We start from the raw sequence: 18,710 nt of genomic DNA on the forward strand, positions 1-18,710 counted from the left end.
AAGGTCCTCGAACAGGTTAATCCTGTGGTTTACCGTCTGGCCCTTCCTCCACGCCTAGGTATCACCGACACCTTTCATGTGTCCCTCCTAAAGCCCGTCTACATGTCCCGGTTTTCTGAGTCATCTACTGGGACGTCGGGTTCGTCTACGGACGATTACGAGGTGAACGCTATCTTGGGGTACAAGGTGGTTCGTGGCAAAAAATTTTATTTGGTGGACTGGAGGGGTTACGGTCCTGAGGATAGATCCTGGGAGCCTGCTGAGAACATTCGGGCTCCGCAGCTCATTGCTGCCTTCGAACGTAGCGAGGCCCAGGGAGGGGGGGGGCGCTAGGAGGGGGGGTAATGTTAGGGGTCGAGTTCCCACTTCTGCACAGGGGGAATCTCGAGCCACCTCCACTGCGGTCTCCCATTCTTGTCCAGCCGCAGTGGAGTCTGCTCAGCAAAGACGTCGGTCCCAGCGTCTTGCTCATTCTCACTCTGTTCTGAGAGTTACTGCTGCTTCTCCAGTCTCTGCCATTAAAGTCAGTGCTGGTCAGCAGCGAGCGGACTTCTCTGGGACTAAGTCCTTGTCTGCACGTACTGAGCATGCCCAGGGTAAGATCTCCCGTTGGAGATCGAGGGTCATGTGCTCAGGCTCTGCAGCACATTCCATTGGTCCTCTTGGCAGGTCTTAGAAGGGCAAAAGTGCTGTAGCCACTTCCTGTGCTGCAACTATATAAACTGCGCATGACCGCACGGCCATGCGCTAGTATTGTCTTACAATTGTTAATGTGTGTATGTTGTGAGTGCAAGTCGTCCTTGGATACCCCTACCCTATTGAATGTCTGTTGGCGGAAGGTGTATGGTTGCTATCTAGCACCCGACTTATCCTACAGCACTAATCACACATTATCCTAATCACCACAAAAAAAATGCAGAAAAAATCCCATAAAAATATAACTTTATTAATATGCAATAATAAAAGTGTACCAGAACAGATACAAAGGACATAAGTATGGAGACAAAGGAACTCAAGTGATAATACATAAAACAAAGGGCCCAAGATCCCACCCATAGACAAAGCATACCATACTCCAAAAATAAAGGATATCAATCCATAAGTATGGGCAAAGTATGTATATACATACAATTATGATGCTGGTACCATGACCCGATAACTGGTAGGTTCGCAGCTGTCCCTATATAGTCCTCGACATACATACATGGGGTACTTTTTTGTGTAGTCTATATTTACATAATTGCATATTCTATTTTCCCTGTATGTAAAATGCGAGTTACAACTCTATTATCTAATCACACATTACAGCGTCCAGTTGCTGGGACCGCCAGTACGGCGCCGTGCACTTCCTCTGTGCTTTCCTTACCCAAGCCTGGGTGGTTAGTGGCGTTCGTCAGTGCGGCACCGCATGCACTCTTGTGCCTTAATATTGTTGTTCAGTTTCCTTACACACCCAGTTGCGGTGTTGTGCCAGCAAGGGTCTAATCGGACTTCAATCCTAGTTGGGGTTGAGTTCGCTGACTACTTGCTCGCGCTTTAGGTGCGGTACCGCGGTCCTGTGACTCAACAGGATTGCTTCTTTCACGCTGGGTGAGGTTAACCCATGCGTGTATACTTTAGTGTACCGCCATATAGTCTGCAAATTGCTAGCAGCAGGTTTTCACCTGCACAGTGGACCCCGGACTGCGAACGCATCTATATCATCTGTCTTGGTGCGTTCCGCCAGTCCTAACACACCATGTCTCCGAAGTTCCAAGCAATAAATTTTGTATTTTCTGAAAATGAGAAATGGTCAAAATAACAAAAAAATGCATCGCTTGCTGACCTCAATGCAAAAAAACATGTTCATAATCATTTAGAAACAACAATAATGTTTTAACTCAGGAACAGTTCAGAATAACCATGATTTTTAATTGCAGCTCTCATGCGTCTTGGCATGCTTTCCACCAGTCTTTCACACTGCTTTTGGGTGACCTTATGCCACTCCTGGTACAAAAATGTAAGCAGTTCTTCTTTATTTGATGGTTTGGCACAAGAATCATATCTTAGATATCTCACATAGCTAGGAAGCTATCTAAATAGATGGTTACCTATGATTGATACTTGCGGAAATATGACGAAAACAAACTCAATTGGGGTCCAGTGGAGCCCACACAACTAATTAAAGGTTAAACTAAGTTCATACCACTGATTAGTTGGCTTACTTTGTGCCAGAAATTTGCAAAACAATTTTGGCTCACATAGTGGCGCATTAGACCATAACCCTTCTCCATTAAGCCATGACCCTTGTTGGAGACAGCGGTGCAGAAAGTGTCTAATATGGCACAAGTCATGAAAGACAGTTTTTAAACTGTGCCGCTAATTATAGACCTGTCTCTAATCTTCCCTTCATCTCTAAACTCCACGAACGCCTGGTCCACTCCTGTCTTACCCGCTATCTCTCAGATAACTCTCTTCTCGACTCTCTTCAATCTGGCTTCCGCTCTTTACACTCTACTGAAACTGCCCTCACTAAAGTCTCAAATGACGTACTAACAGCTAAATCTAATGGTCACTACTCCATGCTAATTCTCTTGGATCTCTCTGCAGCATTCAACACTGTGGATCATCAGCTCCTCCTCAATATGCTCCGCTCCATCGGCCTCAAGGACACCGTTCTCCCCTGGTTCTGCTCCTATCTCTCTGACCGATCCTTCACTGTATGTTTTGCTGGTTCCTCCTCCTCTCACCTTCCCCTTACTGTTGGGGTTTCTCAAGGATCAGTCCTAGGCCCCCTCCTCTTCTCTTTGTATACTGCCCCTATTGGACAAACAATCATTAGATTTGGGTTCCATTACCATCTACATGCTGATGACACCCAATTATGCACTTCTTCTCCTGTTATCACGCCAACCTTTTTAGAAAACACCAGTGATTGTCTTACCGCTGTCTCTAACATCATGTCCTCCCTCTATCTGAAACTGAACCTGTCAAAAACTGAACTCCTCGTGTTCTCTCCCTCTACTAACCTACCTTTGCCTGACATTGCCATCTCCGTGTGCGGTTCCACCATTACTCCAAAGCAACATGCCCGCTGCCTTGGGGTGATCCTTGATTCCGAGCTTTCATTCACCCCACACATCCGATCACTGGCTCGCTCTTCTTATCTGCATCTCAAAAACATTTCTAGAATTCGCCGTTTTCTTACTTTTGACTCTGCAAAAACTCTTACTGTTTCACTTATTCATTCTCGTCTGGACTATTGTAACTCTCTACTAATTGGCCTCCCTCTTACCAAACTCTCCCCGCTCCAATCTGTCCTGAATGCTGCAGCCAGGATCATATTCCTCACCAACCGTTACACCGATGCCTCTACCTTGTGCCAGTCATTACACTGGCTAGCCATCCACTCCAGAATCCAGTACAAAACTACTACCCTCATCCACAAAGCACTCCATGGCTCAGCACCACCCTACATCTCCTCTCTGGTCTCAGTCTACCACCCTACCCATGCCCTCCGCTCCGCTAATGACCTCAGGTTAGCATCCTCAATAATCAGAACCTCCCACTCCCGTCTCCAAGACTTTACACGTGCTGCGCCGATTCTTTGGAATGCACTACCTAGGTTAATACGATTAATCCCCAATCCCCACAGTTTTAAGCGTGCCCTAAAAACTCATTTGTTCATATTGGCCTACCGCTTCAACGCATTAACCTAACGATCTCTGTGTGGCCTATCATAAAAAAAAAAAAAACATAATCAGGTTCCTCGTATCATGTTCTCATACACTTTATGCAGTTAATAGCCCTCTGTGTCTGTACTGCTACATACTTAGGCAGTTAACTGGTTCATGCAGCTTTACATGAACACCCGAGCCTTACACTATGGCTGGTCCAAATAACTAAAGCAATTGTTACCATCCACCTCTCGTGTCTCCCCTTTTCCTCATAGATTGTAAGCTTGCGAGCAGGGCCCTCTCTCCTCTTGGTATCTATTTTGAACTGTGATTTCTGTTATGCTGTAATGTCTATTGTCTGTACAAGTCCCCTCTATAATTTGTAAAGCGCTGCAGAATATCTTGGCGCTATATAAATAAAATTATTATTATTATTATTATAATGATGATCCCCCATAATCTCTGAGGAGTCACTCATTATGGGTCAGTTAGCAATAAAGCATGTTGTCAAAATGCCTGAATTTAAGGGTTTGTGCAGAGGACCCAATTTTTGGTCCGATTGCAATCAAACAAAACATTGTATTCCACTCAGACCAATGTTATTCTAGGGAGAAGTGCACATATCCATTTTTTTCTTCAGACTGAGCCGGTCCAAAGAAAAATTGCAGCATGTCCAAGGTTGATCTGATATTTGGATGTCACTCGACCATGCAAGTCAATGAGTGTGTGAAAACCATTGGACTACACTTGGATGACATGTGAGTGCAGTATGATTTCCACAGACTCATAGAATGGAAAAGATGGAAACATTGTTTTTTCTTCATCTTATCCCCCTTTGAGAGAATTGTATCACACTCTGATCAAGCTCTGATCAGAGTGTGATTTGCATAATCAACCCGATTCTCTGGGATGAGAGAGTACACGCTCGTCCACACTTAGGGTACCGTCACACTATACGATTTACCTACGATCACGACCAGCGATACGACCTGGCCGTGATCGTAGGTAAATCGTAGTGTGGTCGCTGGGGAGCTGTCACACAGACAGCTCTCCAGCGACCAACGATGCCGAGGTCCCTGGGTAACCAGGGTAAACATCGGGTAACTAAGCGCAGGACCGTGCTTAGTAACCCGATGTTTACCCTGGTTACAAGCGTAAAACTAAAAAAAAAACAAACAGCACATACTTACATTCTGGTGTCCGTCAGGTCCCTTGCCGTCTGCTTCCCGCACTCACTGACTGCCGGCCGTAAAGTGAAAGTGAAAGCACAGCCGCTATGCTCTGCTTTCACTTTACGGCCGGCAGTCACAGTGCGGGAAGCAGACGGCAAGGGACCTGACGGACACCAGAATGTAAGTATGTGCTGTTTGTTTTTTTTTAGTTTTACGCTTGTAACCAGGGTAAACATCAGGTTACTAAGCGCGGCCCTGCGCTTAGTAACCCGATGTTTACCCTGGTTACAAGCGTAACCAGCGTAACAAGCGTTTACCTGGTTACAAGCTGGATCGCATCGCTAGATCGGTGTCACACACACCGATCTAGCGATGACAGCGGGAGATCCAGCGATGAAAGAAAGTTCTAAACGATCTGCTACGACGTACGATTCTCAGCAGGATCCCTGATCGCTGCTGCGTGTCAGACACAGCGATATCGTAACGATATCGCTGGAACGTCACGAATCGTACCGTCGTAGCGATCGAAATGGTATAGTGTGACGGTACCCTTAGTCTAAAAGTGTTGGCCAAGAATGTTAAAAAAAAAAATCTCCAATCTGCTTTTTTCCAACTGGTGTGTCATGCTCTGATTGTATGTAAATAAGGAAAGGGGAATGCACTGTCCCTAGGGCTGGGACCCTAACTATCCCTTCTCCCAAAGATACCTCTTAAGGTGAGTAGGTTTGGGCCATCAGCCTTACTCTTTTCCTGTCATACCCTAAGCTGTCTACTGCCCTTCCCCCAGGAGGCCTGGGACAGAAATTCTAGTGTATAAACACGTAAGACAAACAGGGATGTATAAATGCGTAAGACAAACAGAGATAATAAAATGCAACTAACATACAAAACACTCACCAAAGGTAGAGAGGTATATAGGGAAGGATAGGAAAGTACAAACCAAATGGGAATAGGACAATGAGGAAAGCATACACACAAAAACAGCACGCAACAATCTCCAGCAGCAACAAAGATCTCCAACTCAGCACAGTGAGTCCGAGGAGCTAGGAAGTAAAACTTTCACTGGCGAGGAAGAGAAAGTCTGGCCAGATTTTTTAGAGGAAATTACCAGGTCAGGAACAGCTGTGAGATGGAGCTGCAAGTTTCTTACCAGCATAGAAAGGGCCATTAACCTCTTCAGCACCAAAGGGAAAAAATCCATTTAATATGAAACATAAACACACAGGCTAAATGGAAGATCTGCGATTCATAATACGTTGTGACCTTCTAACCCTAGATCTGCCAGGAGGACATGACTCACTCGTGACGTACTGGTTCTAGGTCTTGTTCCATTTAGCTTTCAAGCAAGTGGAAACCCTAAATATTACGGTACCGTACAGTGATGTAATAGCATTTGTAATAAAATTATCACTAGGGTCATACCCATATCATAGATTTTTTATATATATATATTTAATAGTTAGAGTAATTCAAGCAAGATCATTTGACTTGCAAGTCCCCAAAAATTTTAACCTTTCTCTCTAAATGCTGATTTTTCAAGCGGAAACTGTCAAAAAGTAAATAAAAAACTGAAACTCGTCAGATATTATTATAGTTGTTTTAGGCTATGTGCACACGTAGTTAGGGTTCTCCCGCAGCGGATTTGATAAATCTGCAGGGCAAAACCGCTGCAGTTATCCCTGCAGATTTATCGCAGTTTGTCTTGCGGTTTCCGCTGCGGGTTTACTCCTACTATTGATGCTGCATATGCAGCAGTATGCAGCATCAATAGTAATGTTAAAAAAAAATAATGGTTACAAGCGTAAAACTAAAAAAAAAACAAACAGCACATACTTACATTCTGGTGTCCGTCAGGTCCCTTGCCGTCTGCTTCCCGCACTCACTGACTGCCGGCCGTAAAGTGAAAGTGAAAGCACAGCCGCTATGCTCTGCTTTCACTTTACGGCCAGACTCCCGATCTCCTCGGTGCTGCACGTGGTGGTCCGGTTCCAAAGATGCTGTGCGAGAAGGACCTTCGTGACGTCACGGTCATGTGACCGCGATGTCATCACAGGCCCTGTTCGCACAGCAACTCTGCGACCGGACGGTCGCGTGCAGCGCTGAGAGGTGAGTATATCATTTTTTTTTATTTTAATTTTTTTTTTAACACAAATATGGTTCCCAGGGCCTGGAGGAGAGTCTCCTCTCCTCCACCCCGGGTACCATCCGCACATGATCCGCTTACTTCCCGCATCGTGGGCATAGCTCCATGCGGGAAGTAAGCGGATCAATGCATTCCGATGTGTGCAAAATCGTCACGATTCTGCACAAAGAAGTGACATGCTGCGGAATGTAAACCGCTGCGTTTCTGCGCGTTTTTTCCGCAGCATGTGCACAGCGGATTGCGGTTTCCATAGGTTTACATGTAACTGTAAACGCAATGGAAACGCTGCGGTTCCGCGGTAAAAACCGCAACGTGTTAGCACTTGGATTTCCTGGCTAAAAAAAAAAAATCCCCCCAACAGAATTGTGTTTAGTGAAATCTGAATGCTCAGGTGAACTTTTAAGCTGAAACTGGATGAACGATCTCTCTGAAGGTATCACTTACTTACATTCTGTATATATGATATTAGGGGATTACAAATCTATCATAGAAATATCTAGTTTAGATCAGGAGTGGTCTGCTCAATCATTCTAATCCTTGTAGGGATATTTTGGGATATAAATTGAGCTGACAGAAATTGCCAAGCGACCTGCTTGACCTCTGCTCCTATCATACTGGGCACACTGGCTCCCTGGTCTTGTAATCCCAGTCAGAAATCATACATTTATAACCTATTTTAGGTGATAAATGTTTTTTTTTGTTTGTTTGTTTTATGGCTTAAACTTCTTAAACTATTAGACCAAGTGTTAGGAGTTGAGTTTCCTCTGCTGCACAGGGGGAATCTCGATCCGTCTCCGCTGCGGTCTCCCATTCTCCTCCAGCCGCAGTGGAGCCTGCTCAGCAGGGACGTCGATCCCAGCGTCTCGCTCAGTCCGACTCTGTGAGAAGAGTTACTGCTGCTTCTCCAGCTTCTGCATGTAAAGCCTATACTGGTCAGCAGCGAGTGGACTTCTCTGGGACTAAGTCCTTGTCTGCGCACACTGAGCATGCCCAGGGCAAGATCTCCCGTTGGAGATCGAGGGTCATGTGCTCAGACTCTGCAGCGCATTCTATTGGTCCTCTTGACAGGTCTTGGAAGGGCAAAGTTTCTGTGGCCGCTTCCTGTCCTGCAACTATATAAACTGCGCATGACCGCACGGCCATGCGCTAGTGTACAATTTAATACGTGTGTTTGTTGTGAGTGCAAGTCGTTCTTTAAATACCCCTACCCTATTGTATGATTGTTCGCGTATGGAGTATGGCTGCTATCTAGCGCCCGACTTATCACTCAACGTGTCACACACGTGTCAGCGTCTACTGCTGTTACCGCCAGTGCGGTGCCACGCGCCAGTGTGCGCTTCCTGACCCACGTCTGGGTGCTTAGTGGTGCCTGCCAGCACGGCACAGTTCGCACTTCGGTGCCTTAATTATATAATTCCTTTCACACCCAGTAGCGGTGTAGTGCCAGCAAGGGTCTAATCGGACTACAATCCCTGTTGGGGTTTAGTTCGCTGACCACTTGCTCGCGCTCTATGTGCGGTACCGCGGTCCTGTGACGCAACAGGATCGCTTTCTTCACGCTGGGTGAGGTTTTACCCACGCGTGTATACTTTTGAATACCGCCATATTGTCTGTCATTTCCTAGCAGCAGGTTTCACCTGCACGGTGGACCCCGGACTGCGAACGCATCTATATCATCTCTCTTGGTGCGTTCCGCCAGTCCTAACATTACACTAGCGCCAGGGTCTGGCTAGTGATGACAGACAAACAGCAATCTCTGCGGCATATCCAGCAGCTGGAGGGTAGGTTGGCGGCTCTCGAGAGCGCGACCTTAGCTGTGGATGTTACTGCAGTAGCTGTACAGGCTGCCAGCGTGGCTGCAGCTACTATGTCCATTGCCACCCCTGTTCCGACATTATCTCGCCTCCCGCTGCCAGAAAAATGTTCTGGTGATAGCAAGTTTTGTAGGGGATTTGTGAGTCAGTGCTCTATTCACCTCGAGCTCCTGGCTACACGTTTTCCCACAGAGCGGGCTAAGGTGGGATTTATTCTGTCTCTATTGTCGGACATGGCGTTGGAATGGGCTACGCCGCTGTGGGAGCGTGGCGATCATGTGGTGCAGAGTGCTCCGCTGTTTCTGAGCGCTCTGAAACAGGTCTTTTTAGGACCTCAAGTCACCCATGATACTGCGCTCCAATTGCTGCCATTAACTCAGGGTGAGTCCTTGGTCAGTCATTTTGCCGTCCAATTCCGCACCTTAGCATCTGAGCTGGATTGGTCGGATAAAGCTCTTATCCCCATATTTTGGAGGGGCTTGGCTGACCACGTAAAGGACGCTCTGGCCACTAGGGAGATTCCTGCCACACTGGAGGAGTTAATAACTGTCTCCACTCGAATTGACCTCCGTTTTAACGAGCGGAGGTTAGAGCGAGCCCAGTGTAGGCAGAGGTTTCGGCTGGCTCCTACTTTCGCCAAACCTCTGGAATTTCCGGTCCTGGTTCCTGAGTCACATGAGGCCAGGGAAGTGTCACAAGCAGGATCTAAGTCCCGGACCGCTTGTGCACTCAGGGTCTGTCATGTTTGCCAGCAGTCAGGACATCTAGCCACCAGATGTCCTCAGCGGTCGAAACGTCAGCGTCTAGTGGTAGTAGGTGGAGGTACACTAGACACGGCGACGTTTGCCTCTAAGTTGTCCTTTAAGGGGACAATTACTATTGGCTCATTCTCCCACTCGGTAGAGTTCTGCGTGGATTCTGGGGCGGAGGGCAATTTTATGTCTTCTGCCTTTGCCCAACGTCACGTAATACCCCTGGTTATGCTTGCTCAACCAGTAACGGTGCGAGTGGTGAATGGGTCGACATTGCCCTCACAGATAACACACCAGACCATCCCTTTTACTCTGTCCATGTCGCCATCTCATCAGGAGATAATTTCTCTGCTCGTCATTCCTGAAGGAATTGATGAGGTCCTGTTGGGAATACCTTGGCTACGGTACCACTCTCCTCATATCGAGTGGTCCTCAGGCAGAATTCTGGGATGGGGTGAATCTTGTGGGGGTAGGTGTCAGAGGGAGTGCGTTCAGGTTGCTACTACTGAGGTACCCGCAGATCTATCCTCTCTCCCCAAGCAGTATTGGTCTTATGCAGAGGTGTTCTCCAAAAAGGCGGCGGAGGTCCTTCCGCCTCATCGCCCCTATGACTGTCCTATTGATCTCTTGCCTGGTGCTGAGCCTCCCCGGGGTCGAGTTTATCCGCTATCTCTCCCGGAGACGGAGGCAATGTCACAGTACATCCAGGAAAATCTGGCAAGAGAATTCATTAGGAAGTCAGTGTCACCTGCTGGGGCAGGGTTCTTCTTCGTGCAGAAGAAGAATGGGGAATTGCGCCCATGCATAGACTACAGGGGTCTTAACGCCATCACCGTTAAGAATAAGTATCCTTTGCCCTTGATATCTGAGTTATTCGATAGACTTCGGGGAGCAAGGGTATTTACTAAATTAGATTTGCGGGGTGCTTACAACCTGATTCGCATCCGTGAGGGGGACGAATGGAAGATGGCCTTTAACACCAGGGATGGGCACTATGAATATCTGGTGATGCCCTTCGGGCTCTGTAATGCCCCAGCCGTTTTCCAAGACTTTGTGAACGATATCTTCCGGGATATGCTTTCCACCTCGGTCGTAGTCTATCTGGATGATATTCTTATCTACTCTCCAGATATTGACTCCCACCGGAGAGATGTTTGCAAAGTCTTCGACCTCCTACGGGCAAACTCCCTCTATGCCAAATTGGAGAAGTGTATGTTTGAGCAGGAGTCTTTACCTTTCCTGGGCTACATCATCTCGGCCCAGGGATTGGCTATGGATCCTGCCAAACTACAGGCAGTGATGGACTGGCAGGAACCCCATTCTCTGAAAGCGGTGCAGCGCTTTATGGGGTTCATAAATTACTATCGTCAGTTCATCCCTCACTTCTCAACCCTGGTAGCTCCCTTGGTATCCCTCACCAAGAAGGGAGCGAATCCTAAATCGTGGTCCGAAGAGGTCTCCAAGGCCTTCACTTCTATTAAGTCCCACTTTGCTAGCGCTCCCATCTTACATCGTCCCGATGTGGATAAGCCATTCCTAATGGAGGTGGATGCCTCTTCCGTTGGTGCAGGAGCAGTCCTCTATCAAAAGGATGCTCAAGGTCGGAAGCATCCATGCTTCTTCTTCTCAAAAACCTTCTCACCAGCGGAGAGAAATTACTCCATCGGGGATAGGGAGTTGCTGGCAATGAAGTTGGCCTTTTCGGAATGGAGACATCTCTTGGAGGGTGCTCGGTTCCCATTCCAAGTCTTCACGGACCACAAGAATTTGGTCTATTTACAGACAGCCCAGCGGCTGAATTCTCGTCAGGCCAGATGGTCCTTGTTTTTCTCCCGGTTCCACTTCACTCTACATTATCTTGCCGGGGAGAAGAACATTCGTGCTGACGCTCTCTCTCGCTCCCTGGTGTCAACTGTGGAGGAGGAGGACGAGCCTCGGCTCATTGTCCCTTCAGAGAGTCTGAGAACCGTAGCTCCGGTTTCGCTTGAGTCTGTGCCTCCGGGCAAGACTTTTGTCCCCATCAATTTGCGTCCGGAGGTTCTCTCGTGGGCTCATTCGTCCAGAGTGGGTGGACACTTTGGGGCAAAGAGGACATCTGAGTTGTTGGCGAGAATGTATTGGTGGCCACATATGGTTCGTGACCTTGGAGACTACGTTCGGGCATGTGTCTCTTGTGCCAAAAATAAGTCTCTCCGTCAACGGCCAGCTGGGTTGTTATACCCTCTGCCGGTGGCAGACAGGCCCTGGGAGATGGTCGGGATGGACTTTGTGGTGGGTTTGCCCAAGTCACGTGGCTGTACTGTCATTTGGGTTATCACCGACCATTTTTCTAAAATGGTGCATTTGGTGCCGCTTCCCCGGCTACCTTCTGCACGGGCCTTGGCAGCATTGTTTGTTAAACACATCTTCCGTCTTCACGGTATGCCAGACAAAATTGTCAGTGACCGGGGTCCCCAGTTTGCGTCTCGGTTCTGGAGAGAGCTTTGTCGCCTTCTCAGTATCGAGTTGAATCTCTCTTCGGCATATCATCCCGAGACGAATGGGTTGGTGGAGAGAGCCAACCAGACCTTGGTCACATATCTGCGACATTTTGTCTCTGCTAAACAAGATGACTGGGCATCTTTGCTACCGTGGGCGGAGTTTGCTCTTAACAATGCTGTAGCTGACTCCACTGGACAGACCCCATTCCTCCTTAACTATGGTCAGCATCCGCGGGTACCTGTGCCCATGCCCGTGTCTTCTGCTGATTCCAGGGTGGCAGACTGGGCTGTGGAGGCACGGGACATTTGGGATCGCACTTAGGATGCCATTCGGGCTTCCAAGGAGAGAATGAGGTTCTCCGCCGATATTCATCGGCGCCCCGCTCCGACCTTTGCTCCTAGCGACTTGGTGTGGCTCTCCGCCCGTAACATCAGGCTGCGAGTTGAGTCCACTAAGTTTGCGCCTCGCTACTTGGGTCCCTTCAAGGTTCTCGAACAGGTTAATCCTGTGGTCTACCGCATGGCTCTTCCTCCACGCTTGGGTATCACCGACACCTTTCATGTGTCTCTCTTGAAACCCGTATACATGTCCCGGTTTTCCGAGTCATCTGCCAGGACATCGGGTTCGTCTACGGACGATTACGAGGTGAACGCTATTTTGGGGTGTAAGGTGGTACGCGGCAAAAAGTTCTATCTGGTGGATTGGAAGGGTTATGGTCCAGAGAACAGGTCATGGGAGCCTGCTGAAAACATTCGGGCCCCACAGCTCATTGCTGCCTTCGAACGTAGCGAGGCCCAAGGAGGGGGGGCCCTAGGAGGGGGGGTAATGTTAGGAGTCGAGTTTCCTCTGCTGCACAGGGGGAATCTCGATCCATCTCCGCTGCGGTCTCCCATTCTCCTCCAGCCGCAGTGGAGCCTGCTCAGCAGGGACGTCAATCCCAGCGTCTCGCTCAGTCCGACTCTGTGAGAAGAGTTACTGCTGCTTCTCCAGCTTCTGCCTGTAAAGCCTATACTGGTCAGCAGCGAGTGGACTTCTCTGGGACTAAGTCCTTGTCTGCGCACACTGAGCATGCCCAGGGCAAGATCTCCCGTTGGAGATCGAGGGTCATGTGCTCAGACTCTGCAGCGCATTCTATTGGTCCTCTTGGCAGGTCTTGGAAGGGCAAAGTTTCTGTGGCCGCTTCCTGTCCTGCAACTATATAAACTGCGCATGACCGCACGGCCATGCGCTAGTGTACAATTTAATACGTGTGTTTGTTGTGAGTGCAAGTCGTTCTTTAAATACCCCTACCCTATTGTATGATTGTTCGCGTATGGAGTATGGCTGCTATCTAGCGCCCAACTTATCACTCAACGTGTCACACACGTGTCAGCGTCTACTGCTGTTACCGCCAGTGCGGTGCCACGCGCCAGTGTGCGCTTCCTGACCCTCGTCTGGGTGCTTAGTGGTGCCTGCCAGCACGGCACAGTTCGCACTTCGGTGCCTTAATTATATAATTCCTTTCACACCCAGTAGCGGTGTAGTGCCAGCAAGGGTCTAATCGGACTACAATCCCTGTTGGGGTTTAGTTCGCTGACCACTTGCTCGCGCTCTATGTGCGGTACCGCGGTCCTGTGACGCAACAGGATCGCTTTCTTCACGCTGGGTGAGGTTTAACCCACGCGTGTATACTTTTGAATACCGCCATATTGTCTGTCATTTCCTAGCAGCAGGTTTCACCTGCACGGTGGACCCCGGACTGCGAACGCATCTATATCATCTCTCTTGGTGCGTTCCGCCAGTCCTAACACCAAGTTGCTTCACCTATACCTTTGTTATTGGCTTTAATTCTTTCTTAAAGGGGTTTTATATTTTCCTCAGGCCCTTATTTTTGTGTGATGTCTATCTTGTATTTTACCTACCCTCCCACCGGTCCAGAACGTACTCTCCGCCGCTGCTCCCAAAGTCTTTGATCGTCTGCAGCCTAGAGTGTTTCAGCCAATCGGTGAGCTCAGTGACTTGTGCTGTCTACTTTGGAAGATCTGGATGGGACAAATACACATAGATAGGGCAGTACTGTAAGGAGTAAGATGGGGTGAAGGTGATGGTAGTGCTCACCTGTTAGGACTATTTAAGGACACTATCTGTAGAAGCCTGATGTGCTGTAGCTGCAGCCCTGCAGGTTTTTACATTGAGAAAGGTGCTAAAACGCATAAGCGTGAATAAAAAACCTTCTCTATACTCTCCGGATCTTTATGAGCTCAGCCCACTCATCTCTGATTGTGTCCACTTTGCTAAAGTTCTGTCTACTTGGGCATAGCTGCTGAGATCAGTTGCCAACGTGATGTCAGCACTGCCAACAATATGGGGAGCAGCAACAAGAACTCATCACTGGACCTGGAGAGGGTGAGTAAAGACCCAGGTTTGTTTTTTTAGGTACCCTGCACCAGGGGACAGGGATTTTCTGAAAAAAAGATAACTCCTCTAATGACTTTATTATTCAACGCATTGGATGATGAGTCTTCGTAAACAGGTGATTAGATCTTCAACCTGGTTCCACAACTAAGCTTATGATGACAAACACATAACCAAATTTTAGATAGAAGTCAAGCAGCAATTACATTACTATATAATAAAAATAATATAGTACATAATACATACAATTAGACTTACCGTATATACTCGAGTATAAGCCGAGATTTTCAGCCCAAAATTTTGGGCTGAAAGTGCCCCTCTCGGCTTATACTCGAGTCAAGGTGGGTGGCAGGGTCAGCGGGTGAGGGGGAGAGGGCGCTGAGGCATACTTACCTAGTCCCAGCGATCCTCGCGCTGTCCCTGCCGTCCCACGGTCTTCTGTGCTGCAGCTTCTTCCCCTCTTCAGCGGTCACGTGGGACCGCTCATTACAGAAATGAATAAGCGGCTCCACCTCCCATAGGGGTGGAGCCGCCTATTCATTCCTCTAATCAGCGGTGCCAGTGACCGCTGATAGAGAAAGAAGCTGCGGCACCGAAGACCAGGCAGAGGGACAGCGCGAGGATCGCCAGGACTAGGTAAGTATAGCATATTCACCTGTCCGCGTTCCAGCCGCCGAGCGTCGCTCCATCTTCCCGGCCGGCGCCTCCATCTTCCCGGCGTCTGCGCTCTGACTGTTCAGGCAGAGGGCGCGATGACGCATATAGTGTGCGCGGCGCCCTCTGCCTGATCAGTCAGAGCAGAGACGCCGGGAAGATGGAGGCGCCGGAACGAGACGCCGGGAGCTGCAATCAAGGGAGGTGAGTATGTGTTTTTTTTTTTTATTGCAGCAGCAGCAGCAGCGGCGGCAGAGATTTATGTGGAGCATCTATGGGGCACAGTGAACGGTGCAGAGCACCGTATATGGCACAGCTATGGGGCACTGAACGGTGCAGAGCACCGTATATGGCACATCTATGGGGCACAGTGAACGGTGCAGAGCACCGTATATGGCACATCTATGGGGCACAGTGAACGGTGCAGAGCACCGTATATGGCACATCTATGGGGCACAGTGAACGATGCAGGGCACCGTATATGGCACATCTATGGGGCACAGTGAACGGTGCAGGGCACCGTATATGGCACATCTATGGGGCACAGTGAACGGTGCAGGGCACCGTATATGGCACATCTATGGGGCACAGTGAACGGTGCAGAGCACCGTATATGGCACATCTATGGGGCACAGTGAACGGTGCAGAGCACCGTATATGGCACATCTATGGGGCACAGTGAACGGTGCAGAGCACCGTATATGGCACATCTATGGGGCACAGTGAACGGTGCAGGGCACCGTATATGGCACATCTATGGGGCACAGTGAACGGTGCAGAGCACCGTATATGGCACATCTATGGGGCACAGTGAACGGTGCAGAGCACCGTATATGGCACATCTATGGGGCACAGTGAACGGTGCAGGGCACCGTATATGGCACATCTATGGGGCACAGTGAACGGTGCAGAGCACCGTATATGGCACAGCTATGGGGCACAGTGAACGGTGCAGAGCACCGTATATGGCACATCTATGGGGCACAGTGAACGGTGCAGAGCACCGTATATGGCACATCTATGGGGCACAGTGAACGGTGCAGAGCACCGTATATGGCACATCTATGGGGCACAGTGAACGGTGCAGAGCACCGTATATGGCACATCTATGGGGCACAGTGAACGGTGCAGGGCACCGTATATGGGCACAGCTATGGGGCACAGTGAACGGTGCAGGGCACCGTATATGGCACATCTATGGGGCACAATGAACGGTGCAGAGCACCGTATATGGCACATCTATGGGGCACAGTGAACGGTGCAGGGCACCGTATATGGCACATCTATGGGGCACAGTGAACGGTGCAGAGCACCGTATATGGCACATCTATGGGGCACAGTGAACGGTGCAGAGCACCGTATATGGCACATCTATGGGGCACAGTGAACGGTGCAGAGCACCGTATATGGCACATCTATGGGGCACAGTGAACGGTGCAGAGCACCGTATATGGCACATCTATGGGGCACAGTGAACGGTGCAGGGCACCGTATATGGCACATCTATGGGGCACAGTGAACGGTGCAGAGCACCGTATATGGCACAGCTATGGGGCACAGTGAACGGTGCAGAGCACCGTATATGGCACATCTATGGGGCACAGTGAACGGTGCAGGGCACCGTATATGGCACACCTATGGGGCACAGTGAACGGTGCAGGGCACCGTATATGGCACATCTATGGGGCACAGTGAACGGTGCAGAGCACCGTATATGGCACAGCTATGGGGAAATAATGATCTATTTTTATTTTTGAAATTCACCGGTAAATGCTGCATTTCCACCCTAGGCTTATACTCGAGTCAATAAGTTTTCCCAGTTTTTTGTGGCAAAATTAGGGGGGTCGGCTTATACTCGGGTCGGCTTATACTCGAGTATATACGGTATATATGTTTCTCATCGTATAACTATCTGACCACAGTGAAACCTCCCCAAAAAATGGCTGTTCTGAGAGGATTGCCCTTTTCCAACCCAAATTTCCTTTAACGGATTTTAAGTTCCATCAAATACTCCGAATACCAGTGATCTTTCTTGGGAAGACTATTCCCCTGAAGACCTTTTTATTGCCTTTTTAGTGTAACTTATGGTGATTGTCTTATAGCGGTTGTGCTGTACATAGCAATTATTGTTCTAAGACCCTGAAACATGACGAAAACGATCTTGTCGGTCAGGCAAAAATTGGAAGCAAGAGATAACGAACAGTTGAGAGAGCTGATAGTTCCTCTCAACCATCTAGATCTATGAGATCTTGGCAAGTGGGTCGAAGGACAGACAAGTATCTCATCGGCAGTCAGGCTTTTTTCCCCCTCATATCTAGAATGTTTTATGGTTTCTTCACCTACTCACATTGTTTAAACCCTGGAGATGTATTCCCTCTGCACCAATTACCTTGATTTTTAAAGAAATTACCTTAAATTATTTCTGACAAATGTAGTTGTCTGCCAATATGTCACTACAACATCAATACTTTCCTTCCACGTTAGGTGGGGGCTAACCCTTTGGGAGTCTTGTCTGTCTCTAGTGAAACCAGGCAGGAATCACAAGTTTATAACTTACACTTACCGACAGCAAGAAATATGTTTCTACTTGTCAGTCTGCCATGTTTTTACATCAAATTATTTATTTCTAGCCTCTCAAAGTGATGGGAAGAGGAAGCACAAATATCTACTAACATAAGAACCCACTCAACGTTGGACCTACAAGGTAAGGACTCGTTGACTTTATTTTATTACTATGAACAGGCAGAGGTATTGACTTATTAGAGAGCGATTTACAGATGTTAGAGCATAGTGACACGGAAACAAATCCTAATTGGAATGTTACGAAATTTTAAAAAATTGATTTTCAGGCTGATTTCACACATATTAAGCAACATTTGACCATCACAAAGTGCATATCATGATCTAAGTATAGTTTAGTAGAAATAAGAGAATCTGTATATTACAGCCGTGATACGAACACACAAAAAAAAAATTTCAAAATAAGCCTTACTCTGAATTTCAAAGGATTAAGAACCACTAGGAAAATTTTCTAAGATGAATGAGTCACTATTCTGGCTTAGTTTGGTTCAAAATATTGGTGTAAACTAGCCCAACCAACCAGTAGGTGGTAAAAAATTAGCCAAAAATGTGTAAAGTCGCATTTAGATGAGTCGACAATTGTCGACCGAGTGTCCCCGTGTAAACATGCCGGTGACTGTATAGTTTACTCCAACATCGGCAGCACATCTCCCCTTGTAAACCAGGGATATGCTGCCAATAACATGATGCACTAAGGTGGCTGCATTATTGTATTAATAACTGTTTTGTTCTGTTCAGTAATTCGTCAGCTTGTCTAAATAGGTCAGTAAATGAGTGTCAATCAACGCCTGTTAATTGGTAGAATTTGGACCATCTAAATGGACCTTCGAGCTGCAGCATTTATCATCCATCAAGAGCTGCTATGATATATTTGGTGACTTTAGGCTGTCAAGCCTAAGTTTACACTGTCTAACTAATAGACAGACTTAGTAATGTTCCTGCGTATTCTCAATTCGTTGATAGTGTAATCTCAATTGTTAATGAATATAAATATTATTGTATTAACGACTAATTAATGGATATGGAGAAAGATATACAGTGAGGAAAAAAAGGATTTCGTCAAC

General features: G+C 47.9%; 1 long non-coding RNA gene across 1 annotated transcript in view; it reads left to right on the plus strand.

Annotated features, from left to right (window-relative positions):
- The window catches only part of LOC138649028 (uncharacterized), an 868,684-nt gene that overhangs the window by 291,886 nt on the left and 558,088 nt on the right, over positions 1 to 18,710 (plus strand). The window contains exon 2 of the long non-coding RNA XR_011315225.1: positions 17,697 to 17,770. This is a non-coding gene — a long non-coding RNA (uncharacterized lncRNA). The remainder of the gene's footprint in view (positions 1 to 17,696; positions 17,771 to 18,710) is intronic.

This window comes from Ranitomeya imitator, chromosome 9 (genome assembly GCF_032444005.1).
Source record: "Ranitomeya imitator isolate aRanImi1 chromosome 9, aRanImi1.pri, whole genome shotgun sequence".
In the NCBI taxonomy this organism is placed as follows: Eukaryota; Metazoa; Chordata; class Amphibia; order Anura; family Dendrobatidae; genus Ranitomeya; species Ranitomeya imitator.